At 41.6% G+C, this 16,066-nt stretch overlaps 1 long non-coding RNA gene across 1 annotated transcript; it reads left to right on the forward strand.

The window, feature by feature from the left end:
• Window positions 1-3,666: 3,666 nt before the first annotated feature.
• On the forward strand, window positions 3,667-7,075 carry LOC119009383. The gene is made up of 5 exons (XR_005071724.1): window positions 3,667-3,776; window positions 4,454-4,560; window positions 4,911-5,407; window positions 5,902-5,960; window positions 6,317-7,075. It is a non-coding gene; the product is annotated as an uncharacterized LOC119009383 (long non-coding RNA).
• Window positions 7,076-16,066: the final 8,991 nt, after the last annotated feature.

A 16,066-nucleotide genomic window follows, 5' to 3' on the forward strand; every position in this document is an offset into this window, starting at 1 on the left:
GTGACAAATCTGGATGATTGAGATTATATTTAAGATATTTAAACTGAAAAAAAAAAAAATGTAATGAAATTCTATTGCAGATTTTTTTTTTTTTTTTTTGGGAAGGGGGTATTTCACAAAATGATGATGTTATCACATTTTCCACTGCTTTGTTGTCCGTTTTCTATTTCAGCCAGATGTTTTATATGTCAGTACATGTGCCATCTAAAGCCAACATGCCAGTGTCCCACAATGTTCCCACCCTCAAGTTGTGTCTTTTTGTATATCAAGACTTAAGAAGAAAACATTTTTTTTTCCATGAACACTATTGTAATTTTTTCATTCCACATCAAATTTTGAATGATTTTCCTTATGATGGATTTATGAGACTTTTTCTTCAACTGAACGAGCATGACAGTGTCATTTTTATTAAAAAGAATTAAAGTTGCTTAACATATATTATTACAGGACATTGTTATAAACTGTCCTGTTGCCAAGATTAACTTCACCCCCACGGACTAAGCTGATGGGAAACTGGTCTCTATTTGTTTAACACTGGCTTGTTTTTAACAGCAGGAACAAACATGGCTGATGCTCGTCATCCATGTCCAGGGTCACCCACGGATCTCCAACGTCACCCCCATGAGAATAGTAGCTTCCATAACATTTGTTCACGAGCTTGGTTTAGAACTAATAAAGATGTTGAAGACATTTAACAATTCCTGCATTTCAACTGGGATCTCTCTCAGATGCTCGATGTTTTGTACTTTGATGTCATGTTGTAAACACACTGAGCTGACCCTGGACCTGAACCCTGTTTGATCCTGCGGTTGGAACCAGGTGTTTATGTGGAAGAGGCGTGATGACAGCTGTTGGTTTCTGACTGACATTAAGGGCACATCTTCTGTCTTATATGATGTAAATAAAAAACACCAAGTATCTTTAATAAGGAAGAAAGACTGTGGCTGTTACTATATATACATGTATCTACATGTTTGTGTATCACTGATATGAGCGTGTGAGTCTGTTTGTCTTTTTTGCTGTAGCATTTCAAACAGACATAGAGTTCATATAGAATGTGTTCGCCAAGCGCGTGTGGATCACATGGATAATGAAACACGAGGGTTTACTCCTCCAGGAAAAAAAGTTTGAGATTAAAGCCTTTAACAGCGAAGTCATCCTTGCATCTTACCGATTCCATAACGGTTTTGGATGACAATGATGGATTTGGGAAGCGCAGCGCCAAATAGTTCCAGATGGATCATGAGCTCTCGGCAGGATGAATCATAAGATCATAATTTGTTCAACCAGGCAATATTTTTCACTCTTTTGTGTTCCAGGATTGTCACATTTTAGCTTCATCTCCCTCTCTCCTTATTGAGGCATGTTTGTCTAGAGGACAGATACCAAGCATGCTTTTTAGGTCCTTTCTCTTTCTCTCTCTCTCTTTATTTAAGCCTTTAACTGATGTTTTCTAGCCAGTTGATGGCATGAACAAGTTGGGATCATCACCTTTGACAACTGATACCATGAACTTGTTAGCAAAGACTTGCTTATTTACACATTCAGCAGTTAGAAAGCAACATTATCATTCCTTTAGGGTGAATGAAAATCCAATACGACTGAAGGTCTCCTCAGCAACCCAGTCACCAGAATTAAATACGACATTTCTACCAGGGATACATTAAGTGTGTACATTCCCTTCCTTTCATGTTAACATGCCAAGCAAGAGACTACTGTTCCAGATTCCATTAGACAACACAGGACTGCATAACAGATGTACAGTTTGTATCATGCTAAAAAGACACAGAACAGATCGTGAAGTGCGACAGTTTGATCCAGGGTGTCATGGTGGGGACACGCCTCTGAAAACATGGACACAGCAGTCCTGTTTCCAAGCTAGATTAGCGGTGAGAATGGTCAGGTTCAAAAAAGACGATTGTCTCAAACTCTTCGGCTCTTAAACCACAACTGGGCTTGTTTCATATTTGTTACAGCAAGAAATAAAATGTTGCAAAATTTGAAGGACCATAAATCGAATGCATCTGCACTGTCGGGGCATTTTAAAGCTATTTAAGGCAAGCCAGGACATCTTTTGATCCTTATCCTAGCAAAGTAGTCTTTGTACCCAAACCCTAACCAGACCCTGAGCACAGCATTATATAAACGCTAAGTTTCAACATATCTGTGGTTTGCAGAGAGATACAATACAATCATTTATTCTGAGTGGGCTGCATCATGGCCAACAAAAATCACAGCTGAAATAAGAGCCTTAAAGCGTCCCAACTCTAAAGACTGACACTGGTGACCAGGTAAGCTCTGACACCCGAGGAAGAAGCAAAAATTCTAAGACAAGATAACGTTGTTTTAGAAAGTTCACCCATCTCTGATTCCCTCTCCCAACAATCTCCGTTTAGGGTCTCACCAAACCTCTGCACTTTTTAATGCTTTTTTCCTTTTAAACAATTCTAGCACAGATTGCACTGCAAATATGATATTGCATTCCACTGTTTTTGGCTCAAGAATAATAATTGTCAAAGACTAAAAAGTCTGCGTGGGTTTGTCCAGTTTTTTGCAGGCTTCATCTTGTCTTCGCCTTACCAGGTTTTAGGTACTTCATTTGTTTCCCCCCCTATGTTCTGTATTTTACAGCACAAAGGTGATTTGCTTTTTGTTACGTGTCTCAGCTTTCGATCACCATCAGCACCAGCGCCATGCGCTAATGCTGACACAAGTGGTCTTGGAGTCTTTATATCATTTAAAGCTTTCTGCCTCCTGTCATTTTTTTGTCCTTGTCATTGGTATTTCTGTTACAGCCTTAGTCTTAACAATAACACTTAAAACTGGATCCTGCAAGATGCTCAGCGACAATTTCAGAGATGTTGCTCATCCTGTGTTCGGCTGAGTCTTCTCATCTAACCCTCCAGCCCCGTGTCTGTCCATCCTCCCTTTATCTTTCACCCCCTCACACTCTCTGCATATGCAAATATGTCCCCATTACACTAATTGGCTCGGGGAGGATTGAATATTTCACATGGACCATCTATCTCGGCTGCACAGGCGGGTGAGTTGGGGCTGTAGCATAACATCACACAAGCTAACGTGTTAATGGAAATCACACACACTCAAAGTATGAATGAGTGAACAAAGGTCATGTAATTTACACACGGTGCCTGTCATATTAGCCAAATGAAGCAGGGCTGAGTTATGGGGTGGTGGAGGGGTAGTGTGTGTGTGTGTGTGTGTGTGTGTGTGTGTGTGTGTGTGTGCAACTACTCTGCATCAGAATGAATTATGCAGTCATTATTCATGGATGCATCAGTAGAGGTCTGGATGCTCCCGGATCTCTGTGTGCTGTCAGTACTGAAGAACATACAGGGTGTTTACTCTCCAGCTTGAACTTTTACACAATTTCTGTTCTGAACATGATGATGCAATTGGCACACAACTGACATACTGTGCGTCTTTTAAAGATATTTCATGCAGGGTTGTCGTTTAGCATATTTCTGAATGTTGTTTTGGACGGTCATTTCAATCACTTCTGGCAAAACAAAAAATACCCCACTCTTGGTATACTTACTAGCTTTTTCTTCTGCTTTCAACATTTTCATAGTCTTCATCAGAGGGTGGAGTTTCACAGTTGTCATGGAGATCTACAGATGTATGAGCTGCCTTCATCTACTGCCCTTTTGGACTCCTCGTCAATGTTGACTTTGCCCTTTTCAGCGCAGCTCAAGCGGTCATTGCCAGTCGCAGTATAACGCAGTTGTCCTTTTCACGCCGAGTGCCCAAGCTGTGTAAGTAGCAAATGTACTCTGAACCATCTTTTAGGCAGCAGAAAGTGACTATGCCACAGACCAACAAAAATCTGGTCTCAAGCGGCAGGATTTTTCCTGCTATTTAAAAGGCACACTCTTCAGATAGGAAGATGTACCTCTACATGTTTAATGATGATTGCAGATGTTTGATGATCAGAGAAGCTGCTTTCAGTCATTTTGAACATTTCCATTTGCAGAGTAATGTCACCTGCAACAAACATTGTAACACATTTAAGCCACAAAACTAAAAGCTGCACTTGACAGGATGATGGAAAATCTCCATGGGGAACAGAATCAAACATTTATCTAATAAATTGTAAACAGCTCCGATGGAGCTCAGGTTTTAATTTGAAATTTGACAATTTTACTGTACAAACCTGTACTGTGAGTGTGACCTTTTGATACGTAGAGGAACACGGAGCATGGATATTAAGGCTTTGCACTACATGTTGCATCAGCCTGCACTGACCTTCATCAAATTAATATGTACCTGTAGGCTGTAAACATGTAGGTGAAGATATATGATGGAAGGGCTGACCTTCCTCGTGGCTCTTGTTTGTTAATAAGCTGTCAGACTCTTCGGTGAACAGGGTGTGTCTACTCACGCCCACTCCACCACTGTTCCAGCCTCCCCGTGTGTGTGTTTCTGTATGCAGGGCGTGGTCCTCAATGATGAATCGCTGCTGCCCTCTCATCTTTCTCCCGTCGATCGCTTCTACTATCGCTTTCTACCGAGCGGAGTCCCTCTCCGGTCAGAATGCCCGTAAATTTCTCTGTTTTTGATGTCTTCCTATGTCTTCATTCCATGGCTCATTTCACTGATTTACCTACAACATATACCTATTTACCCAGAGTAAGCACTGCTGCTCTGCAACAGGCAAAGAAACTAACTCCTACCATCAAAAAAACAAAATGTATTATTTCGCTTTAGTCAGGGTTTAAACCAACAGAATTGTATTATCAATTCACGTGGAGATATATTTCCAAACACACCAAGCATGTCAAGCTGAACTTTGGGGAAAATGTCTAAAATGTTGCACTAGAGATCCAGATTATTTTTGTCTGACACACCACAAATCATAAATAATCATTGGTTTTGAATGATTAAATCAGTGCAGACATCATAAAGCTTCAATGACGAGTTGGAACAAGCTGATGCGGAATAAATACGACACTTCAGTGACACTGCGGACGATTTCAACAGCTCCAAAGCCGACAAACAACTGTTGAAGAAAACAGCTGTAGAGGATGACAGACAAGCCGAGGCCTCGCATGACTTTATCCGAAACAAGCAATAATCCACATATCCTGCCTCGCTCTGATATTTTCCACCAGGGTCAGCGGAGAGGAAGCGAGATGAGCAGGATTGGAGGATTAGTGTTGATCCATGCAAATTAAAAGATCATAGAGGCAACCTCACAAGGCTGTGTGAGTAGGATGCCCTTTGCGTGAATCTGCATGTGTTTTTGTGTCTGCGAGTGAGAGAGCTTGTAACCACCCCCCAGCACTTCAATCTGCCTGTGCCGAATGCAGCTGTGTGAACATTTAGCTTCCATTAATCTCCCTGGGCTGAACAAAGTGAGGAATAGTCCGTCGACTGGATCACAAATGTATGTTTTTCCTAGAAATCTCTGTGGTTACCCATATATAAAATCCTGGTTTATCTCTGAGATCAGGGTTTAATACCTTTGAAACAGCGATTTTACCTACAGGATTACTGGAAAACGCGCCATTAGCACCAGCGTTACAGCAAACATAATGTCCAGTGACCCACAAAGTCAGGACTGTTTCTCTCTCGTGATGTGGACACATGAAATCTGACGCATTTTTTGTCAGAGGTCTGTGTCAGTTTAACATTTAAGTCACGCAAGTCGACCGGAACCTACTTGTACTCGCAGTTATGTGGTATGAGCTGTTCCATAACTGCTGGATGTGTAAATAAGCATATATTTGCAACATGTCTGTCGAAAGATGTTTACAGAGTGGGATCATGGGAGTTGTTGCCATTGTAAGGCAACCACCAGTCAGACTGATTTTTAGTTTTAGTTTTATCCATGATATGTTTACAGATTTTGCTGACCTCTTTCCTCAATTGACAGAACAGGCGAACAAATGAAACACATCGTTACCTTGAAGAAAATGATGGACTTTCTTTAGGATCTTGTAAGTACACAGTTCAACAAATATATAGGAAATTTTAGTCATTTCTGGACATTTAAATGCAGAAATGTTATGTAGTAAGTAAATGTTGATATGTTGAATCAGTGATTGCAGGTTTAAGGCCTTTTAACAGATTATATTCCTACAGACAATAATATTTATTACAGTATAATAGATCGTTGAATAAGTGTTTGCAATGCAGTATATTGAAGATTTGCATTTCTTCATGTCGTGTCCTTTTTTTTTTTTACAACACAATGCTCATGATCTTGTTGTCAAGTTTTGGCACAAAACCCACTCGGTCAGGGTTAAGAAAATGTCACATTATGTCCACACAAATTCTCCTGATGAATATCCAGCGGTATCATGCAAACAATTGTTGAAACAACGTCTTGAACTGTGGTCACTGGCTTGGCAGCCTTCTCTCCTGCAACTCAACCACCGTCCCCTCCACATCCCAGGATGAAAGTCAGGTCTTAAACATGTGAACATGTAGAAATGTCAGTAAGGTACATAGCCCATGACACATTAAGATGTGAACATACCCGAAACGCTAACTGCCAACATTGTATACTTGCGACTGGGCCTTTTTTTAATTTTTAATTTTTTTTTTATCCATCATCAAGCAGAACGGCAGTTTTGATTATTTTGTGCTGCACTAATCCATATTTTTCACATTATAATGTTCATTGTGGAAGTCCAAGCATTTGAACAGATTTCACAAAATATATAGAACTAGTGCACTTTCTTGGTGATGGTATCCAGATTTTGTTACCTTTGGACGGAGCTACGCGAGCTGTTTCCACCTGTTTCCTGTCTTTTTTGCTACGCTAAGCTAACCGGCTGCTGAATGTAGCTTAAAAGCTACATCAGAGAAGTGTGACTGCTGCGAATCGTCTCGTCCAACATGCCTCAAGAAAGCAAACAAATTATTCCTTCAATATGGACGTGACGCTGCCGTGATGTTTCGAAAAATGGCGTTTTGTTACAGCTGAGACAGGAGACGATACACAATGTCCTCGTGTAACACTCCCGAGACTAACTGTATCTAATTGTATGTGTGTGTGCGTGTGTCTTTGAAGTCAGCCCGTGACTGTTCAAAGGAACTAGCGAGGCGCAGCTGATGAAACAAACTGTATGTAACTGTGTGTGTGTGTGTTGTTATGGGTGTGATTTAAGGATACGCTCTCGGTATCCTCCTACTTCCTGGAACATCCTGTAACTTCATTACCATGCTCTCATTAGATACTCATTTAGACCAATCAGACTGCTCTGTAATCTAATCATTCTGTATAAATGATGAGAGAAATCCATTATTACTGCAAACATCCAGATAATTAGAACTGGGACGCACCACCTGCTGCGCGTTTGTGTCCTTGCACAGCGTCGAGGATCCACAGGACATTGTGGAGCAACGGATTTGGAGAAAGACAACACTGTGTGATTCACTGTTGCTCTTTTGCGTGTGTCAGAGAGAGTGAGATATGTGAATGTGCTGATGTGTGTGGCCCGATTTATTTCTAACGAGTAACCACCCTTTGTAAAGTGAGAGCTATGGGCGACACGGTCACCTCGTCCCAATCGCTCATCACACATCAGCCGGGTTTTGTTGTGGTGCTGGCGGTACTTTTTTTTTTATCTTAGCTTTGATCGTTATGACTCAGGAAGTGTGCGCGTGTGTTCTTGTTTCACTACAGTCTTTGTGTGGAAGAGTCGGCCGGTCTTAAGGCTGTTTTCGGACATCTTCTACAGCTGACAGGAACTTCTAACCTCCTTAACGAGAAGCGAAGTGGAAGATGGAGGTGATTGTGAGGAGCAGAAATGAGATTTGGCAGATGCTTGTTTGAGGAGGGGATTTACAGTAAGAGAGAGAGGGAGAGCTTAAATTGATTTAGGTGAGGTTTAGGAGAGGATGGGGAACGGACAAAAGGGAGTACGAGAGAGGAAAAATAAAAGTTCAGAAAGTAAGTGAGCGAAAGGGAGGAAGACACGCGCACAAATCTATAGTGCTTTTATTAAATCAGGCTGGACACTCCCAGTACACTGCTGTAGTTGTGCTGGTTGTTATGTGGAAAAACTGTTGGAATGAAATAAAACGCTTTCTGAGACAGCAGAGAAAAATGTTGCTCATCAGTCAAAGACGAATCTCCACAGAGATGAAGGCAGGGATTCATTAAGAAGTCAATATTTCAAGTGTAAAGGTGGCATTTATTAAAAGGTTTTACTGCAGCCCAATAAGTCACTCACTTTGCATTTCTTTTAATCTTTACTTTTTGTTAACAGAAACAATATGAGGTTAGAGGCCCTAAACATGCAAAACCTCCAGGCAGAAAAAAACCCCCAACATGCAACCAAATACACTTAGAATTTGTTTTGCTTTGAATATGTAATATAATATATAAAATGTAACAATTCAGCATTAAAATGTCTAAAAACGACTAGACCTTGTGTGTATATACTTGTGTGTACATGTATACTTGTATTATTACAAATGTTTCGAATTGATGTTCAACCCAGAGAAATCCACACGTTCACCAAAGGTAACAAAGGTGCGTTTGCTCGCCTGTCATTAACACCCTTGTAACGTGAATAAAACTGAAGCATTCTCTCGTGCGTGAGCTTCTCTGCCTGAATCACGTCATGTAGATTTGCACCAGCAGTGGTGGTAGTTTAAAGGTCACAACCAGCGAAGTGAGTTTGACAGATAACTTAACATCGCTTGCTGTAAGCTAGGTCCCCCCTGTGGATCGCTGCTGCAGTCGGGTTGATAAAACTGGAGTGAAGATAAATCCACTTCTAGCTCTGGAACACTAAAATATGTTGCATGTTTGAGTAAAACTGTAGGGTATTTGCCATCTAAGTATTTTCTATTAGCATTTAAAAACCTCTTAAATAATAATGTTTTCATGAGTTATTCTACAAGAAAACAACTCAAGCCGTATCATCTGCTTAATTCACCTTTAAAGAAATACCAAAATCAATCGAATTCAACTACTTTATTCATTGTCCAAATAATTGAGTTGAATGATGAAAATAACATGGTATTTGCAGACGATTATTGATATTAAATAATGTGTACATGGAGGCAATTAGAAGTGTGAGTATCAGCCGTTTTCTCCTCATCATACAAGCTTTGGCGGCCATGCACAGTGTCAAGAAAATATTCCCCCAGAGTGCCAAAATGACACATCTCTTTAGAATTCAAAACCTCCTCCAACAAGCCGAATTCATGTAACACTTCGATGGTGTAATGCGATAGTCCTAGATATTAATCTTCTCTCTATCACGGATAGGTTGATTGCAGCATAAATTTACCACATAAGGAGAAATAACGCAGGATTAATAAATCATAAGCAGATCAAAGTGAAAACAGTGGATCGGAATGTTTCTTCTTCTCCATGTTTTCCTCGTTTATTCACCGCGACCCTCCTCGTCTGCGTCTTCTCACAAGGAGCAGGCAGACGTACATGTGGCCGCACTCGCGCATACACAAACACACACACACACACACACACACTGTATCGTGTGCATCGTAGTTAGAGACATTTTAGCACACACAGGGTTTAAACAGAGTTGAACAGTAAACATCCCTTTGGCCTGTTTGACATTCGACCTTTGTGATCTAGTGCTGTTCATCATCAGTCTTCAGCTGCAACAACACTCCTCACTGTGTGTGTGTGTGTGTGTGTACGTGCATGTGTCCACACGTACAAACTGATGGGAATTTATTGATGTTTTGATAATTTTTCACCTTTAGTGGTTTGCAGAAAGGAAAGGAAGGTATGTATGTATGCGTGTGTGTGTGTGTGTGTGTGTGTGTGTGTGTGTGTTTGTTGGCAGAGGAAATGTTGATTTGTTGTTTTCGAGGCCTTTTGCCCGACACAGCAATGGAAGAAAGACGAGCAGTTGTCGGCTTGCAGTGAGAGATTGCGCTCTCTGTTATTAAGGACATTGTTTTTGCATGTCGGTCAAGTTTTAATGCCGAGAGCCGACATAACTGACAACTTGAAGGATGTGGGCAGATAAGGTGGGGAGCTGGCTTGGATGTGGCGCGGTAACGTGACAGCTCATCTTGATGCTCAAACTCCTTATTCTTCTATTAAAGGTAAAATATTTGGACTCCGGTGCGTGCGGTCTGAAGTGGAATATTTCTCGTCCGGTGGAGGCGGCTGAGTAGAAGCAGTGTTGCAAAGACTTTGCTCAAGGGCAGCTAGATAAAGACCTGCTGCATTATTAATCAACGTAGAGACTCAAACCTTGATGATATACAGAATTTGTCATCGTCAGAAGCTGCTGTCCTCCTATTTCATTTTAGGACAAAAAAAAATCCTGCTGTGCGGACCGAGATAATCCATCACAAACCGTTTTATTATTGAGGTTAAGCAGCGGATGAATGGCGTTGTTTTCACTGGACTGGAGAATTGATGTCTGCTATAGTAACATTTGAACCGATCTTTTGTACAATGAGCTGCTAGTTGTAAGAGATGAAACACTAATAATGCTGAAAAATGGCAGCCCGGTCGCTGGAATAAATGTTGGCAGTGCATCTTTCTGTAAACCGCGAGGTGTTTCAGAAAAGATTCAGAAAAGTTTTGGCTTAAAAATACCAACATTTTTACATTTAAAACACTGAACCCCTCCACATACACAGACATACACACGTTACACTTGCTCTTCTTGTGTGTGTGTGTGTGTGTGTGCTGCCCATGCCCTTTGTCTCCTACCCAGGAGTGAGGTTTATTTTTGGGGGCGATGATGGTTTGCTCCTTTGGGCCTGCAGGTGTGGGTGTGGCTGTTTTTATTTGTATTTTAACGTATGCATCAGCACGTATCGCTGCTTACAGTGCACGGATGTCATTGCGTGTGTGCCGACTTTCACAGTGCACCGTGACACGCAGCTGTTTGACCCACTGTCCAGCAACTTCAGACTCTGTAAACTGAAAAATTCCGGAAATACTTTGGGTATTTAAATCTCAAACCGTCAAACTGTGTTAGGGCAGCAGCTACAGCAGGGCAGTTCTGCTGCTAAGATATATAAACTTAGAGCAAATACTAAAGTATGAGATGGCCATAACAAACCTCAGAGTTTTCATGCCCATATAAAGCCAATTTACAGATGTACAGTCTGTGGGTGTTTATCAGTCTAAAAACTGATTTAATGTTGCGCAAAAAACATCTGAATTAATCAACTTGGTGGCAATCTCCGCTGTTCAAATATATTTGGCGAATCGACTCAAGCTCCCTGTAATCAGAGAGGCCTGTGAGCAGCGCTGAGCCCACAGAGAAACAACACCTGACTCTGCAGCTCTACAGAATCCAGCGTCAGCTCTCAGGCTGATTTATTTAGTCCGCAGGTCCATATGGTCAGGTCTCAACGGCTCCCACTGACCCCTCTGTTTGATGCAGTGTGTGACGAAACAGAGAATGGCTCCGAGTTAAAATTAGTAAATGAAATGTAAATAAATACTAGATTCACAGGCTAACCCTTGACCACAATGTCAACCTGGACTGTCTCCTGATACATGTAACCTATTAAATGTATAACAGTGTTTCCCACACATATACTTTACTTTGACAGGCAGTGATACGGCAGTGACTTCCTCTTTTGCTGCCGTAGTAATTATGACAATATGGGTGCTAATCAGCTACTTGCACAATCAACCTACATGGTCGTTTTTCTGATGAGCAGGAACTCTTTGTCCTATTGGGGTTCAAGTCATTTTAATGCAGTTTAAAAGTGAATATTTGAGAGAGACCAATAATTTCCTAATCAGTCCCTTGTGCCGTCATATATCTTGTTTCCCCTTTGTGTAAGAAGCAACATGTTTCATGGAGGACAGGTGACGGGCTTTGGACCAAGCCTGAGGTCTAATCCACTGTGGCAGGTTGTAGCATTGCTCTGACGTCAACGCTCTGTATGTACGCATGTCAATGCCTAAATGTGAATTGATTTTGTGCACCCCTGAACACTCACAGTCACTGATCCCTTTCATGGGCTTCTGCACGTGTCTGTGTTAATGAAACGACTGGAAGTCCAGCATTCAGTTTGATTAAGTCAACCAAGGATCGTTATTGGCAACAGGTTGGGTTGAAGGTGAACTTTGATGCAGTGCATTTCTTTCTTTCATGCTCTCAGTTTTGACCATCATTTCATGTAACTTTTATCTCTCTTAAATTCTTCCATCCTGTCTCCATTGCCTAAAGATCAATTTCTCTCTTCATCTCCTCTCTCCAAACGAGCAACTCCTGCAACACTCACCAGTCGGAGAGTCTCCATTTAAGGATTGAAAATATGTCTGAAATGCTATTTTCCTGCTCACCGCCAGCAGAATGAGTTTGGCATCACTGTGTGCTGAGAGTAGTTTAGTTTGGGAATAAGACCAACTGTCCTCCAAAATTGCTGGCATGTCAGTATTTTGGTGCAGATTTAACCAAGTCTCCTCGAATATTGACTTCCTGCCAGACTTGTCTGGTCGTAACAACACAGTGGAAGATGCTTATTCTGAGCGACGGTTGCTCTCTCTGCCCCTTAATTAAAGGTGGGGGGAGCATTTCTGAAAAAAAAGATTCTCGATCGTTGACTCTCATTCTCAGGTCGTCAAACGGCGACATTTCCCCGACTTCCTCCTTTCATGATCACCTCTCCTTAGTTCTCTGTGTTTTATTCTTTTCATCCTTCATTGCTTCACTCTTCTTTTTCCATCCCCGTTTCTCGCCGAGGAAACTGGAGTAACTCTCCTGTTGCCCTCGTCAACCCCCCTCCCCTCCATCGCGCCCTTGTGACTGATGCCATAGTTCTGCCTGAAGCACTAGATTGCATTTGTGCAGATGGCTGGCAACGCACACACACACACACACACACACACACACACACACACACAAGTACATGCACGCACACACGCACACAGGTTGCATTAATACAGCTGGCTGGATGTAGGTGCCCCAGTTACATATGGAAAATGGGGCAGGGGCGGTGATTGTGATGAAGTTGTGTGAATGTGTGTCTTGAGGCCGCTTGTTCTTCACGTGTAAGACATGGGTGAGCAAATGTCATAAACTGGAAACTGGTGTGTGTGTGAGTGTGTGTGAGTGTGTGTGTGGTTGTGGGTGTCCAGGGATACAATGATAAGTAAAATCCTCCTTATTGAATATTTTGCTAGTTCTCGCAGCTTGAAGGATCTGATCTAAGGTAATGGGTTTAGGATTACATCAGGATTATCAGGTTTAGTTTGGCATAATGCACTATTCAAACAGTCAGCAGATCGCTGTCTGCGTTGCGGAGCGAAACTTACTGCCAACTGAGAATCCTGAATCTCAGGAAAAACAGCCTTTTAACCAACAAACAATCATGACTATCCAGAAAATGCCTAGCCTGTTTATTCCCTTGTGTTTGCCTGGATTGTTATTCATTCTGGCTCGTCTTCTCATCACTGATTGGCTGCTTAACTTTGCCCTAACTGCTGGCTGTGTGAAATTTACTCTGTCTGACAATTTAATGGCACAGTATGCACTTTCTGCCACTAGGGGTCAAAAAAACCCACTATATATAAAAGACAGCATTTTAACGTGTTGTGAAGTAGCTTGGGATCATGGGAGTCGCTGTCTTCACTGTCATCAAACAATCACCACTGTGGATGAAAATCCAACCGACGTGACTCAGGCAGAAACGTTCGCAGACAAGCAAAGTTTTAAAGTTTTGCGCAATGTCATTTTTAGACGGTTGCTGATTTTCCTGAATATTCGCTGTAGCTGTAGCAACAGGCGACCAAATGAAATGTTATCTCTAATGAAAACACAGATTTCTTTTTGGATAATGCAAGTATACAACTCAACACAACATTTAACAACATTCTTGTCATTTTTCTTAGACATTTCAATGCAGAAATGTTACATTTGATAGTTTTAAAATATATTGTAATTTATACTGTCTACAAAAGAAATCTACAGATGAGAAGAACGGACGTGCAATTTGAACATTTACAAAGACAAACTGAATTATTGTAACCTACTAATCCAACGGAGGCATACTCTAGTTGTGTTTTAGGATTCTGATCATCTTTCACCATTCAGCTGCACGTACAGTAATAACACAGTATGCGTAGTAATGGGCCGTAATACTCAAATTATACTAGAATTGGTGTAATTCCATGCTGCATTGGCAATAAAACATAAAAAACGGACTGACCGATCAGCTGTCAGTGAGGCTCGTGATGAAGATACACACCAGTACCTCAGTGCGTAAATATAGGACACACGCAGCATGGAGCGCGAGACTAATGCTATGTTATTTAAGTGTTACAGACGTCAAACCATTGCGGGAATTATTCTCCAATCTGTTTGCTGCAACGATTATCATCAAAGAATCTGTGTTCCATTTCCTCTCTGCATGTCATTGCCTTTACGTCCGCACGCCGACACTTTGGTAAACACCTGCCCACTGAAAAGGTAATTCCTTCACATGCTATAATGTCTTCATGAACAAATACTTCAAACATGGGACATGGATTTCTCAACATCCCTTGCACTACCTTCTGTAATTCCCTGTAATCCTCCCATCCAATTTTAGACACTCATACACACACACATAACACTCAGCACAAGAGCTAACACAAACACCTGATTATTTAGGCATGCAGCAGACCGTCACAATGGATGCGTCTGTAATCAGAGCGAGCCAACAAGTGTAAACATGTGCTAATCTTTCTGATTGGGTCGCGGAGGTATGACATATCTGCCCCGCGTCTGCCGGTAAGTGCGTGTGACTGCGTGTGTGCGTGTTCTGATTGCGTCAAATGTGGCGTAACTTGCTAATCACACATCGGGCTGCACAAAGCATGTTTCAGAGCAGGGGAACAATAAACACTGTGATGACTGATGACACACAGGTGCAAGAAACAATCTGGCAGAACCCCGCTCAACCTTTCACATTTAGGCAAAACCAGAGGTGAGGGATGATTGGAGCCTTGTGTTTTCTGATAAATCAAATAAAACCAGATCTAAACGTTCCCCTGTTGTAACTATACACTCATTTGGCCCAATTATTGAACCAGAGATGTGTGACGATGGGGCCATTACTTGAGGTTACATTTTAGTTATGACTGTCTCTTGGGATTATCCATCTGGCAGTGATTTATGACACTCACTCTCACCTGTTATTTCCATCATAATAATCTAGTAAGATTTAGACTTGATTGACTGGATGTTGTCATAGGTGGATCCAGGGTGCTGGGTCATAGGCCCTAACTGAAACAGGATTGGCCCCCAAAGTGCCCTGTTAGCTACAGAGCGCTTCATTGGTTGAATTTTGAAATAATAATAGTCATAAAACAATAATGATAATAACATATGTATAAAAAAACATTGTCTGGTGCCTTTAGAGTGTTGTCATATTGGACAATAATTACAGTGACAGCGTGTGTATGATTCTGTCATCTGTACGATATGTACGATCAGTGACATAAAGTACGAAATGCTGATGATGGGGTGACGCTTACATGAGAAGTTGGTTTTGGTCTATGCTCTCTCATTTCAAAATATTACCTGACATTATTATTATAGCACAACAGGGATCCCACCAGCAACAACCAACAGAACAGCACAGGATGCCATATCCACTGCCCACCACTCAGTCTTCACGCACCCTGAGAATAATCACAGCTACATCAGAATGCTGTTTTTCGACTTCAGTTCAGTATTTAATGCAATCCCACCCATGAAACTCACTGGAAAACTTAACACTCAGTTGGAATCGCATTTGGATATTGGACTGACACTCACAACTCCTCTACTTGCAGGTGCTCGACACCAGTGTGCTCAGCCCCCTCCTGTTCACACTGCACACCCATGACCGCATTCCAGCATGTCGACAGCACCACCATCACCGAGTGCATTATGAACAATGACGAAAGTTGGACTTATGGACACCTACTACCATGTGTCCAGTATTCAAATTTACACATAATATCAGGCCTCGCTCTGTATTTAAGTATGACCTCTCACTTGGAAAAATATATGGCTTCTTCACAGCATTTTGTGCAGTGAACTGCTGGGTAACCAGCCTGCTGGGTAAACAGTCTGAGTGACTGAGTGATATCTAATGCCAGTAGTAT

This window comes from Acanthopagrus latus, chromosome 2 (assembly GCF_904848185.1).
Source record: "Acanthopagrus latus isolate v.2019 chromosome 2, fAcaLat1.1, whole genome shotgun sequence".
Lineage (NCBI taxonomy): Eukaryota > Metazoa > Chordata > Actinopteri > Spariformes > Sparidae > Acanthopagrus > Acanthopagrus latus.